General features: G+C 41.5%; 1 protein-coding gene across 1 annotated transcript in view; it reads left to right on the top strand.

The window, feature by feature from the left end:
- The first annotated feature begins 371 nt into the window (after positions 1 to 371).
- The window catches only part of ANKRD17 (ankyrin repeat domain 17), a 95,475-nt gene continuing 88,440 nt past the window's right edge, over positions 372 to 7,406 (top strand). Inside the window, exon 1 of the mRNA XM_030031910.2 lies at positions 372 to 736. The gene's annotated coding sequence lies outside the window, so the exon portion shown is untranslated. The remainder of the gene's footprint in view (positions 737 to 7,406) is intronic.

Genomic DNA, 7,406 nt, shown 5'->3' with positions numbered 1-7,406 from the left:
GCAGGAAGGGGGCAGCACCGCGCCGCCCGGGGGCGGCCTCGTGGTGGGGCGGGACCGGACCGGGACCGGGACCGGCCCCCGCCCGTCGGGGCACGGCGGGGAGCCGCGGCCGGGCCTGGCGGGGGGCTCCGCGCATCTCCCGCCTCAGTGAGGGCGGCGGGAGCGGCCGCCGGTGCTCCCCCTCCCGCCGGTTTCTGTGTGTGTGTCGGTGTGTTCCGGGGGGGGGGAAGGCGTGGAAGGCACCCGGGGGTCGGAGGGTCGCCGGGAGGGTCAGGCGGCGGTGGGCCTTGGTTCTGTGGTTTTGGGGGCACGTGTGGGTTTTTTGTTGTGGGTTTTTTTTTGGTTTTTTTTTTTTTTTTTTTTTTTTTTTGTCGTGGCGCTGCTGAAGGGAAAGGCCCGAGAAACGTCGCAGGTGCCCGCTCGACGTCGGCGCGCGTGCCATGCGGCGGAGCGGAGGGGAGCGGGAGAGCGTGCCGGTGGGAGCGGGGCCGGGAGCAGGTTTCGGAGATAGGCCTGAGGTCCGGTAGGAGAGCTGTTTGAGGTCGCGGGAATAGATCCTCCTGAAGAAAAGCAGGTGAGCGCGCGGCCGAAGGGAAGGCCGGCTTAGAGCCCTGGGCGTTCCGCTCTCATCCGGCGCGTTCTCTGAACCTGATGGCAGCCGCCCTTTCAACGCACCGCCGAAACAAGCGCCAGCAAGTGTTTTTGGCTTGCTCTCGTTTAACGTTAGGTTTCTCAGGTAGGTATCGCTGGAAAAGGCCGAGCAGGTCTTGAAGCCCCTTTCTTATTTGCATATGTAGTCACACAGAGCTGCTTTGCCGTGGAGTTTTGATTCTGTAACCTTCTAAGCTGAACGTTCACTTCCGCTTTTTTTTGAATAGCGTCCTCAAAAAGGTCCAATTCAAGTTTTTCTTTGAACTTTATTCCTAAGCGGTTTGGCTTTTAAGTGGTAGGTCTACTTTTGTCTTAGAAATTAAAACAAGCAGGAAGAAAGGGAAGGAAGAGTCCGATACGTTTTAGGAAGGGCTGGGCTAAGATGGTGATAGGTTTTTCCACGGTTAAGAAGCACTCTGCAATTTATTTCTGCAGAAGTTGATTCAAGAAGCATTTTATCCAACTTCTGTGAGACAAATTGCACACAATGACTGTGTCTCAATTAACAAGTAATTATGCCTGGTACTTTGTTTCTGTAGTGTTTATTTTTAGGAAAGCGTGTGTCATCACGTAGGTAGAAGTTCTTGAGGTATAAAACTTGTAAGATAGGCAGCCATGGTTACATGCCGAACTGTGCTATCTAGCAGCCCTACAGATACTTGAAGAACTCTCTTACTCTCTTGAACAGAGTCCCTGGAGTTGTATGTGACGGCAACCTTCGACAGAATTCACGTAAAGCGAGACTTACTGGCAAAATCGTAGGCAGACTTATTTTGTGATCCATAGCCGCTCTTCCAAATGGCTCCTTATACTGATAGCTTTCAGATGTTGCTGTGTGTGGCATGATGAGAAAGGCAGAGGCAACTGACTACTATATGTATTTTTAGGTGAGGTGAGCCTGTGCTTGCATGTTGTCCCTTACATAGCCATAGGTACCTATTTAATATGCTTTGAGACCTGTAGAGAGATAAAAAAGATCATTAAAATATCCTGAAGCAGCAGAAGAATACTTCACTTTTCTTTTTTTGACAGAATGACACGTGCTGTAGATACCGATAGCTGGGAAGGCATTTTTGGCATCTGGAAGCTTCTGTGCTGTTTTTTATCTTATTCATAGTAAGTGAAGGCTTTCCCTGTCTGGGTGGTCTGGAATTAAATATTAAGCAGAGGCAAGTAAGTGATAAACAAGTTAATAATATTGGGTTTATGAAGTTAAGGATAGCATATGTTTTGTCATGTACCAGCTTCATATAATTTTTTTTCTTGATCATTCAGGGTGCTTGCAAAAAACTGTTCTAGTCTTTCTCCCAGTGACTTCAGGATGAAATGATAGAGCTTGTAGAATATGCACAGCTGAAATGACAGTTTTTAGGAATGTGAACATGAGGATGGCCTGATTAATGGAGCAGAGGATCTAACTTCAGAGTAGTTCCTAGCAGCTCCTGGGGAAGAAATGTGTTTTGAGTGTTCTCAGTGAAAGGGAGTTTTCCTTGTCTGAAAGCAACCTGATGTTTAATTTTGGGTTTTAGAAGCTTTTAAAAAAAAAAAAAAAAAGTTTGTTTCTACTGTGGTATTTTTATTTGTTTGGGCTTTAATTTTTTTCTTTTAGTTCAGACTTACTTGGGATTTGCATAGCTTGTGTGGCTTTCAGCAGTTGGATTGTGGTCTTCTGACCACTGGCAGTCTGGAAGGCACATAAAATGAAAAACACAAAGAAATCTACGTTTATGGTTTTGCTGTAAATGGAAACTGTTGTGGAAATACTGCATAAGATGGTGTTCCCTCCCAGCCATTCATTTCATTATGTCTGTAAATTTAAGGCAGTTTGTCTTAGGCTATTTTTTGCCCTTCCCATGCTTAATGCATTAAGACTTCTCTAATCTCTGAAGCGAAGTGCTTCTAGATTTGACTACTAAGGAGGCAGCTTCTAAAAATCAGGGGTACAGTAGCAACAAGTCAAAGGAGTTACAGTCGGAAACCTGGCAGGTACTGAATCACAAAAACCCCATGAGTGGAAAGGTATTGTTTGGCTTAGTTGTTGCTGAGCTGATGGAATGGAATAAAAAGTTGTAATCAGATGTCTTCATCTCAGTCTGTTTCTAAACTCCATTAGATCTTGGTGTGGAAGCATAGGCGCTGGGTAGAGTTTTGGGAGAAGTTAAGTTGAAATTTCATACCAACAACTTAATGAGCTCCTACTACAATATTAATGGCAATCTCCAAAGTTGCTTGTTGAAATTGCAGCAAATGGCTGCTTGCTAAAAAAACCAAGATTCTACGTAGCGTGGTCCAGTATTGTCTGTAAATGGCCAATTGCCTTTTCCCTAACTACCAGTTAAGAAAAAAAAAAAAAAGGCAATTCTTTTTGGTACACAGGAAGAGGAATCTTACGGTACGAGAAAAATGACGGTAGAAGTTACATACTGGAGGGGGTCAGCTTGCATGATTCCCGGCAGAATTCTGGCCTCACTTTATGAACTGTCACATACAACAAGTGAAATTGTTCACTTTTCGTAGAGGTAGTCTCTTAAGCTGTTTAAGGAGCTGTACTGTTGTTAAATAGGACTGCAGTGCCACTTTGATCGGGTGGTAACTCACAGAGAGCGTGCTTTCAGGCAAAAACCTGGATAGGTGCAGTGACACATAGGGAAAACTTAACTGGTTGACATGTTAGATGTTTAAGGGTGAGATGAAGGTGCATGTCTGTTCTCCATCAGAATTGTGTGAGGAGTGTCATTGAAAAAGACTATATTGTTGGGCCAGTGCCCTAATGGGAAGCTGCTTTAACTTTTTAGTGGGGCTTTGTACAGTGTACCTTCTGCCCCCTATTTAGCATGGCTTATTATTGATATGTAAATATGTGAAACAAATACAAAGAAAAATGCTTGTCAGATTTGTGCCTTAGGTCAAGTCAAAGGTCTGTCTTCCTATCTGCTTAAAAGAATGATTATTCAGGACAGGAGTCAAAAAAAAAAAAAAAAGAAAAAAAAAAGTGTGTGTTTGGGGGAAGAGCAGGTTAGACAAATGAAAGCTGGCGTATAATGTGAAACTTGGGAACATTATTATTGTTTGAGAACTTTACAGTTGGTTTTTTTTTTTTGTGAAAACATGGTTTAGCAGTTCCTCTGAAGAGGCTCAAATAAAAAACATAAATACGCAGATTTCTCGGAAGTGTTCTTGTATGTACTGATTTTGTTAAACATTTGTCTTCAATAAATAGCAAAGTAGTGCAAAAAATGAGCAAGTCCTAGTAGCAAGTTGCTACTTAAAAATCTGATATCCAGAGTGCATTAGGGCTTCTCTTACTAAACACAGAAAGGCTTAATTGTATAATAAAAAGTGTTTACAAGCTTATTTCAAGTCTTTGAACTCGCAGGATGTTTGCTGCTAGCAGCAAAGTTTATAATTGCTTTTCCTAATAGCGTATCAATTTTAAGAGTTTATAAGTTCAGTTTTCTCCGTGAGCAAAAAGTCTCGTGATGATTAGATGTAGATCAGTCTTGGATTTGTGTGTGCTTATTTCTGTTCTTCCTTTCATTTTTTCTGACTGGTATGGTGTGTTACTGGATTCTCATATGACGTGCAAATCAGCTTTCCTAAACGTAATCCTCAGTAATGTTAGCTATACCTGAAAGCGCTACCCCATGCAAAGGAAGTTTTTTGAGATATTTTGGCTGTTTCTTAAGCATTCTTGTTTTTACTTGGGCCTCATAGCTGCTGTAAATAAAAGTTCATTTTTGTTTTTTCAGCTGCAATTGAATTAGTAATTGAACTGAACTAGTAAGATGAACTGAATAAAAAACCAAAACACCACCGGTCTTCCACAATTTGTTCACGCAGAAGAAGCTACTCTTAACTTCTTTAGCTTCAGCTATAAGGTGTTAACCGGAAAACTTGGACTTACAGGTGTGATTTCAGGAGCGTCACAGGCACATGGTTGTAATACCTAGAACTGTAAAAGGCTTTAACAGCTTAAGTGTTAAAGCGAGCTGTTGATCTGAAACACGGAATTTATTTTATAAATTTTTTTTTTTAATCCCAACTGTCTTAATTAGAATCCTGGAGTAAGGCCTTTGGGTTCTGCAGCACTGCTAAAGAGCCGGTATGTCTCGCTTGACCGCTGTATGATACGTTCTCTGTACTACTATTACTTTCATCCCCTTGTGTCTTCAAATACGTGACTGAACATGCAACTAATTGGGCTCTGTCCTTGTTAGCGTGCGACATCCTGATGTACAGTTCAGTCTCGTATTCTGCTGCATTGTTTATGCTGTAATTCTTTTCTCGCTGTCTACTTTGGCAGCTTCTTGCCTGTACCGTTTTGTTTCTTTTGTTCAAAAGAAGAAATAATGGTGAAATTCCTTAGGAAAGAAACCAAACTTGTTTAAGACCTAAGGTGATTTTGGCATTTTCCTCATTGGTATAGTTACTACAATGTGTAGCTCGGTATAGCAATAGTTACCTTACATCAGTTCACCTGATGCGACTGAAAAAACAGGTGAGCCCCAGCAGGGTCCATGGCAGACTTCTCTTCTGTCTCCGGAAAGAACCTTATCATGACAGTTCAGAAACACCGGTTCTTACCTGTATGTTATGTACTCCCTACACAAAGCCCTCTCTTGGGGAAAATATTTTAACGGGGTTGGTGCTATGGGTGACATGTTTGTTTTATCTTGCGTGAGGGATAGGGTAAGTATGATGTAATATAACTGTTGAGAGTTAGCATCCGTTAATTGTCTCTGAAGGTGAGTAGCGTTAGAGGTGGCCTGGAAGCGTGAAAGGATGTTTCTAAAAAATCACTGAAGTAACAGGGCCGATTGGGATGTTGGTAGATGAATCCCGCAACTAAGTTTCACAGTAATGAAATCTGCTGTAGCTGACCCGACCCCAGGAAGCATTAGCCAAAAATGTTTAACAAACATCCCTTCCTTATTGTTCCCCAGACTAGGTTCCGGCAAAATCGGTTTGGAAAACTGGAATAAAGATTTGGCTGGCTTTGCCATTCCCTGGTGTAACTCCTTTTCTGTCGTTACTGGCATCACCCTATAGATGATGACTAGCATATGCCCCCTTATCTAAGGGAGTTACATTACTGGAATTCATATGCTAGTTAGGAGAATTGAGTGTACTGTTAACTGGCTGAGGTGGTCAGCAAAGATTAAGTAGGGTCTTTATGTGCATGGCAAAGAGTCTAGGTATGCAGAGCTGATAAATGGTGTCTGGTTAGACCTAGTGCATATTTTATTAAAAAAAAAAAAAACAACAAAAACTTGAAGATTTTTTTTGTCTGCTCTATGTAATTGAAGTTATTAGTGAATATCTGGGTTTAACAAGAAGCTCCCTGCATAAAATGACCACTGCAAAAGGTGGGGTTAGGCAGTGGTAGTGCCATGTGAATTTGTTTACTTCTGCAGATCTTTCTCCAGGAAATGTCCATATAAACGTAACTCCTGTGTGCAGGCTGGAGCCAAACAACCTGTGTTTTAAGCTAGTAATTTAGTTCTTTAAACATTATTATTTCTCTGGAAGAGATTTAGCTGAGAGAATTTCCTCATCTGTCAACTTTGAAGGCAAATGGGATTATATATGTTTGGTTTTTTGTTTTTCTGTTTTTGTTTTTTTCCTCTATCTGTGTTTTAAAACCAAAACTATTTGTGCTTATTTAGGCTATAGCTGATTTGGAAATTGGATTTAGGAATTGAAAAATCAATGGTGCAGATCCATGATAAGTAAGAAGACTTTGTTTCTGAGGTTAGAGAAACAAGCCCTTTTGATTTTAAAAAAAAAAAAAACCCAAACCACAAATTTGATACTAGTTTTTTAGGCGATTTGAGGCAGAATCCATGGCTGCCTTGGTAGACTTTATGCTCTTTTTCTGAAGTGATGATGTGCTGGTTTCTTGATGGTGTGGCATTTTAGGTGACCGAGTTGAATCAACATTTTGAAGATGTGCTGTATCTATAGAGCTTCAGTACCTATCCTGGTCGTCTTTGTCATGTCAGTAACTTTTCATGTTTTGAGGAAGAATACTAATTGTGTGGATGGGGAAGGACTTAACGCTAGCAAATGGTTTGGATAAGGTCATTTAACTAACACGCGTACTTAGGGAAAAAAAGTCTTCCTTAACGTGTGGTTAGCCTTACCAGTGAATGTAAATATGTCTTGGTGTTGAATTCTGGTGACCTCTATGCAGTCATTGTGCAGTGTTGACAGGAATATTTGAAAAAAAAATACATGCTTGACCAATGAAGGACAGCATTTCCTTTCTGTTTTCACTAAGCAGTTAGTGCTTTGTGTTAATCGGTACTCAGAGAGGTTATCTCAGTATTCCAGATGTTTTTTAGCCACATCACCCCCCCCCCCCCCATATGCAATCCTAAGCTCGTAACTATCTGAAGAGCTAATGCCATGTGGAGGTATTACTTAACAGTTGTGTCACCTTATTTTCACATTGGGTAGTAGTTGTATACCAGGCTAAAAATGAGCCATGAAACCAAGCATGCCTGTAATAGATCTTTGTGCTTGCAGTGTTTTCTTTTAGGCTGAATGTTGTAGTTAGGATGATTTCGTTTGAGCTAACCAAAGCAGTTTTTGACAAATTCAAATGGCTGGTGTGTGGTGTGCAGGTGTTTTTCCTCTGCTGTATTTTAGCTGACTCCTGAAGTCTTAGGAGTATAACGGTGTATTCTAGGAAATGAGCCGAAATAAACTTCGTTTTTATTTTTTTCCCTGCCCCACCCCAATATCTTAGGTCT

The sequence above is a fragment of the Aquila chrysaetos genome, chromosome 1, assembly GCF_900496995.4.
Source record: "Aquila chrysaetos chrysaetos chromosome 1, bAquChr1.4, whole genome shotgun sequence".
Taxonomy (NCBI): Eukaryota; Metazoa; Chordata; class Aves; order Accipitriformes; family Accipitridae; genus Aquila; species Aquila chrysaetos.
Note: the sequence above shows the minus strand (reverse complement) of the source record. Positions and strands in the feature narration are given on the sequence as shown.